We start from the raw sequence: 16,255 nt of genomic DNA, 5'->3' as shown, positions 1-16,255 counted from the left end.
AGAGCGTATGGGAGGCGGTGTTGCCGTGTTTGTGAAAAAAACAATTCGTCACGAACTTATTCCTATTTTAAATACTAAAATTATTGAAAATATTGGGATAAAAATACCTTTTTCAAATGGTTCAGCTTTAAACATTATTTCTGTTTATTTTCCGGGTGGTGCAACTTCAAACGAAAAACGTTTCAACTTTAACAATGATCTAAGAAAAGTTATTAGTTCAAATGAGTTATTTTTAGTTGGTGGAGATTTCAATTGCAGAAATCAGAGATGGGGCTGTACTAGAGCCAATGCGTGGGGCAATATACTTGAAAATATAAACTCAAGGTATTCGTTCAATGTACTTTATCCACCCGAGCCAACATATTATCCTAGTAATAGTAGGGCAAACCAAGCTACTTTGGATATTTTCCTAACAAACATCCCAAATCTGTTTACTCAACCCATTGTTATAAAAGAACTAGGCTCAAACCATTTACCAGTTTTAATCCGTACTCTGGTTTCACCTTTACAACAAAGAAATTATTATTTAGATCTGAAAAATGCAAATTGGTCTATATATATAAGAGAAATGCGATCAAGGTTAAGAATAATGAATAACATTCATTTGGATGAACTTAATGTTCAACAGATAGATAGGGATGTTTCAAATTTTACAACTGCTATCCTCGAAAAGTAGTACCCGTGGCATGATGGTTAGTGCGTTGGACTGTCATGCAAGGGGTCTTGGGTTCAATCCCTGCCTGTGCCAGCTTAATTAAAAAAAATAATTTTCGCGGGTACTGCCTCTTGCGAGGAATTGACAAATCCTTCAAGAGTAATTCTTGTCATGAAAAAGTGCTTTCTCAAACTAGCCGTTCGGATTCGGCCCTAAATTGTAGGTCCCTTCCATTCCTGACAACAGTACTCGCACACAGGAATGGTTGAGAGTTGTAAGTCACTAGGCCCTGGTTCACAACGGACTGTTGCGCCACCCCATTTGATTTTGATCCTCGAAAGCGCTAATAAAGCAATTCCAAAAAAACAAGTACGATGTGATACAGGTAATAACCTACCTTCAAACATTGTCCAAATTATCAAGATTCGTAACATCAATCGTAGAAGGTGGATAAGAACTAGAGATCCGTATTATATCTCGCAGATTAAGTTTCTCAACTCGTTGATTAAAGATCAAATTCTCGCTTTCAGAAACAGAATTTGGAATCAAAAACTTCAAAGTTTAAAAACTGGAATTAAGCCATTTTGGAGCATTATAAAAATAATAAAAAAGACAAATTCATTTGTTCCTGCTTTAAAAATAGGAAATACAATTGCTCTGTCTAATTTTGAAAAAGGAAACGCACTTGCACAAAGTTTTTCTAACAATCATTCAGACAATAGAACCACAAATAACATTAATGAGACTTTAGTAAATAATTCCATTAATTCTTTAGATCTTTCAGATGTTGACTCTCCAGATGATGTGGTCTCTTTAGATGATAGTAAAACTATTATCTCGTCTCTTAGAAACAGAAAAACAGCAGGTTTTGACAATCTTAAGAATTTGTATCTTAAGAATCTTCCAACAGCAGGAATTAAATACATTCAGTACTTATTTAACTCCTGTTTTAAGTTAAATTATTTTCCGGTTAGTTGGAAAATAGCTAAAATTATTCCACTCTTAAAACCAGGCAAATCTGCAGATATGCCTTGCAATTACAGACCGATCAGTTTACTTAGTTCATTAAGTAAATATTTTGAACAAGTAATTAAAAAAAAATAACAATACATGTTGAGAGATACTATATACTTCCACTAGAACAGTTTGGATTTCGCGCCTTCCACAATTCAGTCCACCAAGTACATAGAATAATCAATCATATTAAGAAAAATTTCAATGAAGGAAAAAGCACAGGTACAGTGTTCCTTGACATTGAAAAGGCGTTTGACACCGTTTGGCACGACGCTTTGCTACATAAGCTTTTGATTCTAAACTTTCCAAAGTATCTCATAAAGATTGTACAATCATTTTTGAGAAACAGGACATTTAGAGTTACTGTAAACAATAACCTTTCTGATGCTTTTGATGTAAGTGCAGGTGTACCTCAAGGCTCTGTACTTGGTCCAATATTATACAATATTTTCACTTATGATTTCCCCTCCTTACCAATTTGTGAAAAAGCAATTTTTGCCGATGATACTTGTATCTTTTCTTCTGATTCAGTTGGCTTCTTCATAGAAGCTAGCTTGCAATCTGCATTATATGAAATACAAAGCTACTGCAATGCTTGGAAAATAAAAATAAATGCTTCAAAAACTCAGGCTGTCTTTTTCACTCGAAAAAGAAAAGCCTGTTTTTTGCCAAGTAATAAACTAGTTATTTGCGGAATGAGTACAGATTGGCAAACAAGTGCAAAATATCTTGGGGTATACCTCGATAAAACCCTTACTTTTGGCTTACATGTACAAGAAATAGTGAAAAAAGTTAATATCACCCTTTATATATACCCTTTCATCAACCGTAAATCTAAATTGAGCATGAAAAATAAGTTGTTGATATACAAAGTTGTATTTCAAGCAATAATATTTTACGGTTCTCCAGCACGGGGCAGATGTGCTATAAGTCACGTTCGTAGGTTACAAATCATTCAAAATAAAGTCTTGAAATTGATGTTGAATCTTCCGAGACATTTTTCGACAGAAGAACTGCACCAAATTTGTAATATTGAACTTATATCGTTAAGACTTTCAAGGCTTTATGAGAGATATAACATAGCATGCAATTCTTCCGACAATGAATTGATAGCAAACCTGGCTAGTCAATAAATACATATATATATATAAAAAAAATAATAATGTACGTATACATATATATATATTACATATTAATATTTATTTGTAATTTGATAATTATTTGTTTATTTATTTATTTATATATTTACATATTTAAAAAAATGTGTAGTATCCAAACTCTTCCAGTATCTGTTAATTTGTAAAATTATTATTTGTTCTTGTTCATTTATTTATTACTTATTTATTTAATTAATTTGTTTTTAAAGTTATTTATTTATTTCACTATTCGTTTAGTTAATGTTCAATGTTTAAAAACTTATTATTTATTTATTTATGACTTATATTTAATTATTTATTTATTTATTTATTTATTTATTTATTTGTTTATTTATTTTGTATTTATTTATTTATTTAATCATCTATTTATTTTACATTTATTTATGTATGTATCTATTTACTTATTCATTATTTATTTCCTGAGTATATTGTAAGGCTTGGTTCTATCTAAAGCTTCACCGCCTCCTATTAGTTTCAACTCAATGAAAGTTTTTAGAAGCTTTTCCTTCACTATATTTTTTGGTTTACATTTTCATTTGCTTAAAATACTGTTTATTCTTATTGTCAGTAGCAAGGTAGTTATATACCGTAACTCTGTAAATTGTGCAATATAGGTTAAGATATCAATGTAATATATTTTCTGCTTAAATAAATATATTCATTAATATAATATAATTTAGAATAGATTTTTTGAGAACATTCGAATTTTGTATTTTTAACCAAAAAAATTGTATGCGTCCGTTATTGCAGTCTTAAAACATTTGATATCAAAAGACGGAATGGCTTGGGTTGAAGGAGCGAGGCCAGAAAGACACTTTTTTCTACTTCTCTACCATCGTAATATCATGTTTGATTAAAATCTCGAGTTCGACATTTTTTACGAATTCTTGTCATATACATATGTATGTACATTGTAGGTACATAGTTCCTATGTGTCGCAAGTAAAAAGTGAACAATATGAAAAATTTCTTTCAAAATACAGGAAAAGCGATCCGGACGCCACTGCAAGCAATACAGTAATTTAATTCCTTGCGCACTAAGTATAAAAAAGAATATAAATACAATTCTGAAAAAAGTGGTGCTGATGACACTGATGACAGTTTCTTAAAAACTTGGAGGAACTTGGAAATTATTGTATAAAATATTTAATTGTCTCGGGCACCTGGCTAATAGAATTGTGCAATATTTTGCAGTTGGACACAAACATTTTTGTGACATTATTAACGTTAACAACTTCTACTCTGAACGTCGAACTTGTCGATGATTCTCGAGAATTTTCTCCAGATGAGTCCTGAAACTAAAGGACGTTCTTATCCCTCTACATTCCCAAAATCATCATCCATTCCCACATAAACAAGGCATACCAGCCTACGCTTATGTCACCAACTCACATCCCACCTCCCACGTTTGTAATGGCGAAAAAGCTAGCAACGGTCCTATCTCCTATAATCCTTCTCACTCTAGGTAACCTAGCTGAATTGCTGTTACCGAATCCCAATCTTTTCCTTACAAGTCAGAATGATGAATTAACATCAACTGACTCCTCACCCTTTCTCTTCCTCCTCAACCACCTCTCATCATTATTGGGCTGGAGCTAAGGTGTTAAACGACCCGTGCCGATGATCAGCCTGGCTGGGGGCCCAATTCAAAAATAGCCCAGTCTCTAACGGAGTACCCGGATACCTGGCGACCTCCGGATTAACTAGCCTTATCTGTACATGCGAATCTCTGTGCAGATGGACCTTTTTTCTTCGCGTCTCGTGGGACCAACAAATGAACAAAACAAACAACAAAAACAAAAATAAAAACATATGTGAGACCGGTATCTCTTCAGGACCGGACGGCAGCTTGGTGTCAAAGCCTGCTGTCGTATCTCCGGCCAACACAGAGAAGGGAGTAGTGGCTAACCATGGACCCTCCTCTGCTGCGAGAATAAAAAGGTAGCGATACCTAATTTCAGTAGTGGCAGGGTTGTGAAAAAGGCCCTACCACTACTACTGAGAGCACTTCCAGAAATGGAAAACTCTCTAAAGGCCTTTATAGACAAAGGCGGCAAGCGGCGAAAATTTTGAAGGCCTCTGCACCATCGGGGGCTGAAAAGACACCGCAGCAAACCACAAGCGTCGAATTGGCCAAAAGCATAATTGCTACAACAAGATCCAATAAGGACTCTACGTCCAAAAGAGAAAATCTTTTGAGGGGGCCGCACCGACACCAAAACGGCCTCGGGTGCATAACACCAGCACCCCCCTCAATCCAATCAGGAAACAATCCAGTTTCAGTGACGTCGCGAAGGGCAAAGTCGTGGTTGCGGTCATTGACAGGAGTGATGATGATGGCACAATATCGGCTGATCGTTGGCAGTTGGTCAAGGTTAAGCTCTCGGGTGGCTTTTTGAGCATTTTGAGAGAGCTTCCAGGACCACTTCCTTCCATAAGCGATGGGGGTTGGCATCAAAGCCATGTCAAACTCATGGTTTGTGGGGACCAGAGATCTTGTGACCTTTACAAGCTTGCTGTCAGCCGGTTAGGTGAAGTTTAGCCAGGTGCGAAGCTCGAAGTTGTCGCTGTGGAAGACATTCCTAGCAGACCTAGAGGCCGCATCTGGATACCGATCGAACCTGCTGGTATCGAGGACATTCTAGAGATGGTCAAAGTGTGTATCCCGTCCCTTCCGACGCATAACTGGAAAATAGCGAAGCTAGAGGAAGTGAAGGGTCTTTAAAGGAGCGCCATTGTGGTACTCAATAAAGAATCCTTGGCTCCTCTAGCCCTAAACGAGGGCTCCATAAACTATGGCTTCGAATCCATCAAAATTCGAATTTATAAAAAAGATGAGGTTAACGCGGAAAGCAGGCCTCCAAAAACTACCGATGGTGAACTAGCGGGTGGTGAACCCGGAACGTCTCCTAACAGAGGGTGACGATGCACAGTCCATCCTTAATGGAGACTGAGGACGACCTTAACATGATCCTTCTGAGCGGGGACGAACTCTTGGGTTCATCCTCAGACTCAGAGGATCAGAACAAAACCGTGGTGGAGGTTGATCTGCCTAATTGTAGCCAAAATGCTGCAGTTAGTACAGATTAATCTCCAACACTCCATAAAGGCCTCGGCCTCACTTCTTCTCCGTCTGGCGAGTAACGGGGAAGACATTGTCCTGATCCAAGAGCCACGGATTGTAGGATCCGTTGTTCGAGGACTCAGGACTCCTGGATACTACACACTTTGTGTGACAGATAAAGGTGAACCTAGATCTAGCATACTAGTGAAACGTACCATTAATGTATTTTTACTCCATCGTTTCAAAGATACCACCGTAGCTAGGCTGGAAACAACCAAAGGAAGTTTCTGGCTGGTATCGGCGTATATTGGGCATGACCACCTTGGCCCTCTCCCTGACAAAAACCCTGGAGAAAGTCGTCGCTGAAGCGGAAAGGCAAAGGATCCACCTAATTATTGGGAGCAATGCTAACGCTCATCATACTGTATGGGGCAGTACGAATATCAACGACAGAGGTGAGTCTCTTTTTGATTAAATTCTTGGTACTAACCTCTTAGTAAGGAATGTTGGAAATGAACCAACCTTCATAACTAAAACTCGACAAGAAGACTTAGACATAACTCTTGTCTCAGATAGTATACACCATATGATCTTGGACTGGAAAGTATCCAAAGAACACTCGTTCTCTGATCATAGATATATCCAGTTCAATATAAATGTGGATGATAACCCGAGTCCATTGACTTTTCGAAACTACCGGAAAACTGACTGGGCTTCATACAGGAACTCATTACAGAGTTTACTAGAACCTGGACTATCTAGTCCTTCCTCTAACAGTAACGAACTTGAAAACAAAGTCAATGACCTTACCTCAGCTCAAAAAATCCAAGCGATCTTCTTGGCGATCCTTCTGTGGCATGATAGAAGAAACTTCTGAAGCCTCTAGGTTACGGAAAATTCTTTCAACTAATCCAGCTATGCCAAGCTGCTTGAAAAATACAGACGGCTCCTGGACAAATTCAAGTAATGAATCACTGAACTTACTATTGGACACTCACTTTCCTGGTAGTTCTCTTACCGAAACTTGCAACAGTTTTACACTTTCAAGTTCAAATACAACATATATACCAGGTCTGATCACAAAGGATAAGCTACAATGGGCTCTCAACAGCTTTAAACCATTTAAAGCTGCAGGACCAGATGGAATAATACCAGCCGAACTACAAAAAGCTTCTGATATAATTGCAATAACCCTTGAGGCAATTTTTCCAGCTGTCTTTACCTGGTCCATGTTCCCTCGGCATGGAGAGAAGTTAAAGTTGTTTTTATACCTAAAGCAGGTAAATGCTCCCAAGTCAATCACTTTTGCTCTGAAATCTCTAAATGTAGAGAGTTCGCTTCGGGAGTTAATTCATTTAATGCTTACTAGCAGAATAATTAACTCAAAACTGGGCAACTCTTCTAGCAGACGATTCGTTAGTAGAGGGACACCGCAAGGTGGTGTTCCATCCCCTCTCCTCTGGAACCTAGTGGTGAATGAAATCCTAACTAGTCTGGATGCGAAGGGTTTCAGAGTGATAGCCTATGCGGACGACGTTGCTATAGCAGTTTCAGGAAAGCATCTTAATATCCTAAAAGAACTCTTACAAAATGCCTTGGACAGACTAATACTTTGGGCTGATCGGTGTGGACTGGGTGTAAACCCACACAAAACCGATCTGGTCTTATTTTCGGGGAGATACAAAATTCCATTTGTCAACCCTCCTTATATTAAAGGAATCCAATTAAAATTCTCAGACGAGGCTAAATATACCTAGGTCTTGTCTTAGACAAAAAACTAAATTGGAAACGCAACGTACAGGAAAGAGTCAAAAAAGCTACTGTAGCTCTATTTTCCTGCAAAAAAGCTATTGGTAATAAATGGGGTTTACAACCCAGAATCACGCATTGGCTAAACACATCGGTAATCAGACCGATTTTAACGTACGGTATGGCAGTATGGTGGACTGCTTTAGAGAAAGGTATAAACAGGGATAAGTTAAATAAAGTCCAACATTCAGCCTGCCTATGTATAAGCGGATCGCTTCGCACGACCCCGTCTGCGGCACTGGACACCTTGCTCTACCTTACACCTATTGACATATTTAGTAAACAAATAGCTGCAAGCTCTGCTATTCGCCTCAATGCTTCGTCGCAGTGGACTAACAACAACATTGGCGGCACTGGACACCTTGCTCTACCTTACACCTATTGACATATTTAGTAAACAAATAGCTGCAAGCTCTGCTATTCGCCTCAATGCTTCGTCGCAGTGGACTAACAACAACATTGGCCACTCCGTAATTCTAAGGTACACAGACCAAAGCACACAGGCTACACCATCCCCCAACTACAATTCGAAAGGAATTTCCAGATTTCTATACCTACCAGATCTTTTTGGGAATATAGGACATTCTTGGAGGATGAGTCAATCCACTTTTACACGATGGCTCAAAAACCAAAGAAGGGGTTGGTGGTGGTGTGTACTCTGAACGACTGAAATTAAGTCTCTCATTCCGCCTTCCCAATCATTGTAGCGTGTTCCAGGCGGAACTTTTGGCGATTAAGGAAGTCTTGTCTTGGCTCAAAGAAAACGTGGTATCAACATCTGATATCCGTATTTTCTCTGACAGCCAGGCCGCTATCAAATCGCTGGACTCTGTCTCTACAAACTCTATAACAGTCCATAACTGTCGATCATCTCTAATGGAGATGACGCAACAGTTTAATATTCACCTTTGCTGGGTGCTGGGCCATAGAGACATTCCAGGTAACTGTAAGGCAGATGAACTCGCCAGGAACGGTACAGTACAGCCCATCCTACCACGTTTGGCAAGTACTGGCATACCAATCGCTACTTGTAAACTGCTACTAATGCAAGACGCTGCGAGGAGGGCAGGCACCAGGTGGACCAACATCACCACGTGTTAAGCCACAAAAAACATCTGGCCAACACTGGATTTAAAACGTTCAAGGTGCTTGCTCTCTCTAAGCAGATCGCATATAAGCTCGATAATAGGTGTCATAACCGGACACTGTCTAATAGGAAAACACGCCACGAGACTAGGCGTATTCTCAAATGACTTTTGCAGAAGCTGTCATTTCTCTGCACATGCCCTGCTCTAGCTCGAAAACGCAAGATTTACCTAGGAGAATTCTTCGTTAACGATCTAAATCATATCGGTATAATCAGCCTCTCACGTTTCGTAATTGATTCAAGCTGGTTCCATTGAGCTTAGGAGGAAGCCTCAAGATTCATGTGGTATCACAATGGGCCATTAAACTGGCCTAAGTGTGTCCGTTTCCATCTTGGACAGCCACTATAACCTAACCTAACCTAACGTTAACAATTATTTCAACCAAAAACACAACTCAGACAGAAACATAGAATCTAAAAGCCCAGACTTTTGATACCTGGAAAATGCAGGTATGGACCTAGTTGTATGAATTATGATTAAATTATAATAATACATTTGTTTAAAATTACTCAACTTAAAAGAGAACTTATCCTCATAAAAATAAAAATATATGTATTTATATATAAGAAAAAAATCAATTCGAAATTGGACAAAATTCAATAAATATTTGAAGCACTTTAAAAGTCCAGAAACGAACACTCGATCTAGTATAAAAACAATACAAACTAAAAAAAAGAAACTCAATCTATAAGAAAAACAATACATACTAAAAAAAGAATCTCGAGATGTGTAAAAAGAACCTCAAAAATTGCGATTACAGGAAACAATGTTGAACACCAAGATAGAATAAAACCGAATAGGACTTCAAGACTAAACTCGAAAGTTTTAAAAGTTTGTTTTTAAGGCCAGGCTTTGGTTTTGATTCTGAGCACTCCCATATAAGCCAATTGTGATCAAAAATTGAAAAATTGAAATTATTTGCATGTGCGCGTCTATCCCAAGAGTATATATGCAATGTTCAAAACTTAAAACCATCGAAAAGCTTGCCACAAATTATGTGAGTTGAAACATAACCAAAATGAAAAAATAAAAACAGAGGCTGGGATGCGACCCACACTGATAACTTTCCATCTCATCTTTCGACTTGTCTTGCTTAAAAGGTTTGTAGGTTTTCGTGTTTTATTAAAAAAGTTATCTGTTAAATTATTCTAAAAAATTATAAGTAACCAACAATAGTTTGCATATAATGAAATAGTTTGATTTGAAAATCTATTTTTGCTAACGAAATATTTAACAATTTTAGTAGAATTTGCGTACTTTTTTTTGTAGTTTTTAATTTTTAATAAAAAAAACTGACTGTTGGATTTTTATACCAAATTTACTGAATGTCGAAAACAATATCGTCTGAGAGATAAAATAATTTGTTTAATTTTTGAAAAGAAATTTGAGTCGAAAATCATTTTTTTCCAACTTTAATTATTTTTTTTTGGTTTTTATTGTTTGTAAAAAAACTGTCAATTCGATTTTTAGTAAGATTGTTGAAAAAAATATTTTTTAAAAGATGTAATAAGTTTAAAGCCAATATCTCAAAGTTTTAAAAAGATATTTATGTAAGTCGAAAATCAATTTTTACCAACTTTTATTAATTTGTTTAGATATTCAAATAAAATTAAAAATTAGTTTAAAGCCCATATCTCAAAGTTTTGAAAAGATATTTAAGTCGAAAATTAACTTTTAAAAACTTTTTGATAGAAGTAAAACAACTTATACTTCGATGTTTACTGAACAAAAGATTTTAATTGACTGCAAAAATATTATTATTTAATTGCATAGCAACAATGAAAAGTAAATAAGCTTTGATTTGATTAAAACTAAAAACAATATTTCAAGAGGAGTGAATTAAAGTAAAGTAGTTTTATAAAATATTCTATAAATATTTAATTTAACACCTCCCCTCAAATCAATACTTATTTAAACAAAAGTGATACCTAACATGTTTTCAAATTTCAAATGTTTTGTTTTTCCTAAATTCTTCGTTAAGATGTCTGCTGTCATGTCTTCGGTGTTTTTGTACTGAATATCAATTACAATTACTCCATCTTCATACAGACCTCTTACGAAGTGATACGCAATGTCAATGTTTTTTGTCCTCGGATGATGAATTGGATTTTTGACAAGTTGTTGCACTCCCAAGTTGTGGTTGAAAATTGTTGTTGAGTCATCGATTAGTTCGTCAAATCCAAGTTTTGACATTAAACTTCTAAGTTAAAGCGCTTCTCTACTGCATTGTGAAATCGCAATATATTCTGCTTCAGTGCTGCTTAATGCTAAAGCCGTTTGTTTTTTCGATTGCCAAGTTATTGCTCCTCCAGCAAAAATAAAAGTAAAGCCGGTGTACGACTTCCTGTCATCTGTATTGTTTGCCCAATCAGCGTCAACATAAGCTATAGATACGATTCTTAAAAGTCTTCTTAAAGTTTAATTTGTATGTTAATGTGGTTGAAATATATCGAATCAGCTGGTTAAGGGCACTTAAATGGTCTCTACTTGGGTTTGAGTTAAATTGAGCTAATTTACTCACCGAGTGGGTTATGTCAGGTCTGGTAGCGGTAGACAAGTACATCTGATAGAATTTTTGGTCAACTTTTTCGGTGGTTACTTCTGTACTCTTTTCAGTTTCGTTCCAGGATCTAACGGTGTATAACATTTCCAAGTAGTTTCCATAACCAAATCTCTTAAAAAATCCTTATATATATTTCTTGAGAAATACTTATCGAGTCTCTGTCCCCTTCTCTTTCAATTTCAGTACCAAGATAATATTTCAAAGGTCCTATGTCAACGATGTCAAACTCTGAATCAATTTGTTCTTTAATTGATTCCATGAATGTATTATGCCAAAATGATGTCATCTACATACACACCTATGATGTTGATTTCATCTTCTTTTATTTTCATATAAATGCAACTGTCAGAAACACATCTTTGGAATTCAATCCTGAGAAGAACTTCATTCAGCCTTTTGTTCCATTCTCTTCCAGATTGTTTCAGACCATAGATGGATTTCTTCGACTTGCAGACCTTGTTTGAATCTTTGGCATCTTCGAAACCTTCTGGTTGTTTCATATAAAACTCCTCCTGCAAAACACCATGAAGGTATGCAGTTTTAACATCCACGTGGTGAAGCGAAAGCTTATACTCAATAGCGAGTGCAAGGATCAAACGAATGCTAGAATGTCTTATAACAGGTGAATAAGTTTCAAAATACTCTACTTGGTATTTCTGTGAACAACCTTTAGAGACTAGTCTACATTTATACCTTTCGATTGAACCGTCTGAATTCTTCTTAATGTTAAAGATCCATATATTGCCTATGGTCTTACAGTTCTTAGGAAGGTCAACCAAATCCCAGGTACCATTTAAAACTAACGCATCATATTCTTCATTGCAGAATTCCATTCATCCACTTTTTGACTCTTGAATGCTTCTGCGACATTTGTGGGAATTTTTTCTTGGATTGAGTTTAAAGTTTCGTTCACATTGTACTCTTTTCTTGGTTGCCCGGGTCTTCCAGTTCTGATCAGTGTTGGACGGCTTGGACCAATTGTAGAGTTTGAATCGGGGTTTCTTTATTCTTGAGGGACGTCTGGGATGTTTTCTGATTCTGATGCTTGACTTATTCTCGAATTAGGTTCGGCAGCGAAGGATTCCTCTTCAAAATAATGAAGTCATCTTCGGTTTTATCTTCAACTGAAACGTTAGTGTCTTCATAAAAAACAACATTACGATCCTTAACCACCTTTCTTGTCTTTGAATCAAACAACCTATAAGCCTTAGACTCTTCATAATAACCTACCATGATCAGTTCTACGCCCTTTGCTTGAAATTTAGATTTACCTGGTCTTTTGTTCAAAACAATAGCCTTAGAACCAAAGACTCGTTGTGTTTTCTTCCGTACCAGCTCTCAAATGGTGTAACATCTTGTAGACTTTTTGAATGGACCTGTTGCTTCTCCCCAAAGATACTCTGGAGGCTTTGAGTTAAGAATTAAACATCTGTCCATTTCAACAAGGGAACGGTTCGCCCTCTCAGCGTCTCCATTTTGCTGTGGCGAGTATTGAACTGTCAATTTTCGGTGGATATAATGAGCTTCTAAAAAGGATGAAAATTCGGCACTTCGTAAGATTTTGATCTGCTTGAATTTTCTGAAGACATCAAAAAATTCTTCACGACTCCCCATAAAATAAATAAAAACATTCTGCTTTTGTCGTCGATGAAAGTGACGAAGTATCTAGCTCCTCCAGATGAAGTAACTTGCATCGGTCCACATACATATGTCACTGTGAATAACATCCAACATATTAACACTCCTTGTTATTGCCTGTTTTGGAAACGGTTTCGTTGTTATCTTCCCCTTAGCACAGATAATGCATTTAAAATCATTGCTGGCAATAATTTTGCGCATTTACAAAAATGTTCGGTTTTACCACATAAACACCACCAATCTGAATGGCTTTCATCACTACGTTACCTTTAGAGTTCTTTATCAAAGCGTTGGTACCAACGAACTCACATGTACGATGGTTGCGAGTAAATTTTGTCACAGATATGTATGAAATTACCTTTCAGTTCTGGAACATAGATTACATTTAGTAAATCAATACTACCGGTCTCTAGTTGCAGATGAACATTTCCTATGCCATCAGGAATTTGTCGTCGGCAAAATAGATCTTTTGAGTAATATCTAGCTTCAACTCTGAAAACATGCTTTTTTTAGAACACATATGCGATGTTGCACTACTGTCAAGGCACCATTCTCCAAAATTGTCAATCGACTCTTTAACATTGAAAAGCCCAAACGAAGAAGCCGATTTCTGCTTGTGTCGTTCATTTTGCTTTTCAGGGCATTTTGATGCAAATGGCCAATTTTCCCGCATGAAAAACATTTAACACCTTTCTTGCCCTTTGATGATTTGAAATTGCTTTTATTTTGTTCTGCTAAATTGTCACAATTTTCTGATTCCTTTTCAAGCTTCCTTGAATCTTCTCGTAATAATTTTGCCTTGAGCACCGAAAGTGATGGCATCTCATCTCTGCTTTTCATCGCAACAACAACATTATCAAAACGATCAGGCAAACTACAAAGCAATATGATTGCCAGAAGTTCCTCTGGAATATCGACTTGGATTTCCCTCAGCCTTTCTAAAATGCTGTAAAACTCCTTCAGATAATCGGACATTGACATGGTTCTAGTCATCTTGCACATTAAAAGCTTCTGGAAAAGGCTTATTTTGATTGAAGGTCCTGAGAGTTGAAAAATTTCGCACAAACGAATCCACGCCTCCCTTGAAGTCTTGCAATTTTTCACATGAATCAGTTCGGTCGATTTCATGCTCAGAAAAATCAAAGAAAGAGCCTTTTCGTCCAGGCTCATCCATTTAGCAGCTTCACCTTCATCTTCGGGCTTCAACTTTTGTCCAGAAACATACGGCCATAATTCTTGAAAAATTAAAATGCTTCTCATTTGAATCTTCCAGCTAGCGTAATTGGTTGCATCCGGATTTTCAATGCTTAACATATGTAGATCCAGACATACTAAACGAAAATAAATGTATTTAAAACAAAGAGATACAAATTTTCCAATTCATTTTCTAGAATTTTCCAATTCAGAACGTCTGGGCCCATAACATGATAGAAGTAAAATAACTTATACTTCGATGTTTACTGAACAAAAGATTTGTATTGACTGAAGATAAGAAGTATTATTATTTAATTACATAGCAACAATGAAAAGTAAATAAGCTTTGATTTGATTAAAACTAAAAACAATATTTCAAGAGGAATGAATTAAAGCAAAGTAGTTTTATATAATATTCTTTAAATATTTAATTTAACACTTTTATTAATTAAGGAAACTGCCAATTCGATTTTTCCGAATATTAGAAACAATATTCACTATAATATAAAATTATTTTGAAGCCTTAACAAAACAGCCGCAGCAACAAGCAATCCTACAGCAACAACAGCAGCAGAAACAGCAGAAGCAGAAACTGCAGAAACAGCAGCAGCAGCAACACCAGAAACAACCACAGGCTAAGAAAGAAAAAATACCACCCATTAGGACCCATAAGGTTGACATACAGTACATTAAACAGATATGTAAGTCGGCCACTAAGGACAAATTTCTCATACAAATTTTAAATGAAAAAGAGAACAATTATTCAGTCCAGTGTTTCTCACTGGCCGAATACAACTTAGTAAAAAAGTTGCTAAAAGATGGTGCCACAGCTGAATTGTGAGAAGTGCCTAAAAGTGAGAAATTTAAGACGGTCCTTCTGAAGGGCATAGGTTCCAGCACGGAACCGGAGGAGTTCTTAGCTGAGCTCCGTCAAAAAGCCACTGACGATCTCGATTTTATCGGGGTCAAGCCTTTCACTACGGTGAAGTCCAGACGAGGGGGTTATAGGCTGACAATATTCCTCGGTTTATTATCGCCCAAAGCAGTTTTGATAGTGTGGAGAGAATAGAATCTCTCGAAAATCAAACTATACACTGGGACACATTAAAAGGGCACGACGATATTCAACAAAGTACAAACTGCCAGAGGTTTGGCCATGCCAAAGCCAACTGCAATAACCTGCAGAAACCCACAACGAAGGAGAATGCAAGCTGGGGAATGAGCGGGTTGACGATTTGTCACTTTGTGAAAACCAAGGGCACCCGGCTAACTATAGGGCTTGCCTTAAAGTCCAACAAATAAAGCAAAAATAGGCCAGTCAGAAAGCCGAAGGAAGTCGAACAGTTGTTTCAGGGAATGGGAACACGAGACAGACTCCAAAAACGGTTGCCCCAAAGGCCCCTGTGCCTAAGGTACCAGAGGTGCAGCCTGACATTGTGGCCTTGTTGTTGAGTATTCAAGGTCAACTAACAGGGCTACAAAGTCAGATGCAGGAGCGAGGCAAAAGGGTAGATCATCTCAACTCTTTGTTGCCTGGCCTGGCGCAATTTAGACCAGACGCGCCGGAGACGCGCCTGAAAGTCCTAGCCGGAATGTAAATTCAATGATTAGGATTGAGCGAAGAGCCAACATTTTCCAATTGTTGAAAGACTACAGACTGATGTGTTTATGGCTAGCAAAACCAAGCTAAACCACAAACACAAATTGACTCATAAAAATTACAATATCGTACGAAGAGACCGGCCCAACTCCACTCAAGGGGCGGTGTCGTTCTCTTTATACGAAAAGGCATTAATTATAAAGTCATATACAACAATGAATTGAATTGTAATTGAATATTTACTGAACAAAAGATTTGTATTGACTGAAGATAAGAAGTATTATTATTTAATTACATAGCAACAATGAAAAGTAAATAAGCTTTGATTTGATTAAAACTAAAAACAATATTTCAAGAGGAGTGAATTAAAGCAAAGTAGTTTTATATAATATTCTTTAAATATTTAATTTAACA

Source organism: Eupeodes corollae, chromosome 2 (genome assembly GCF_945859685.1).
Source record: "Eupeodes corollae chromosome 2, idEupCoro1.1, whole genome shotgun sequence".
NCBI lineage: Eukaryota > Metazoa > Arthropoda > Insecta > Diptera > Syrphidae > Eupeodes > Eupeodes corollae.
The sequence above is the reverse complement of the archived record's forward strand: the minus strand, read 5'-3'. Positions refer to the sequence as shown.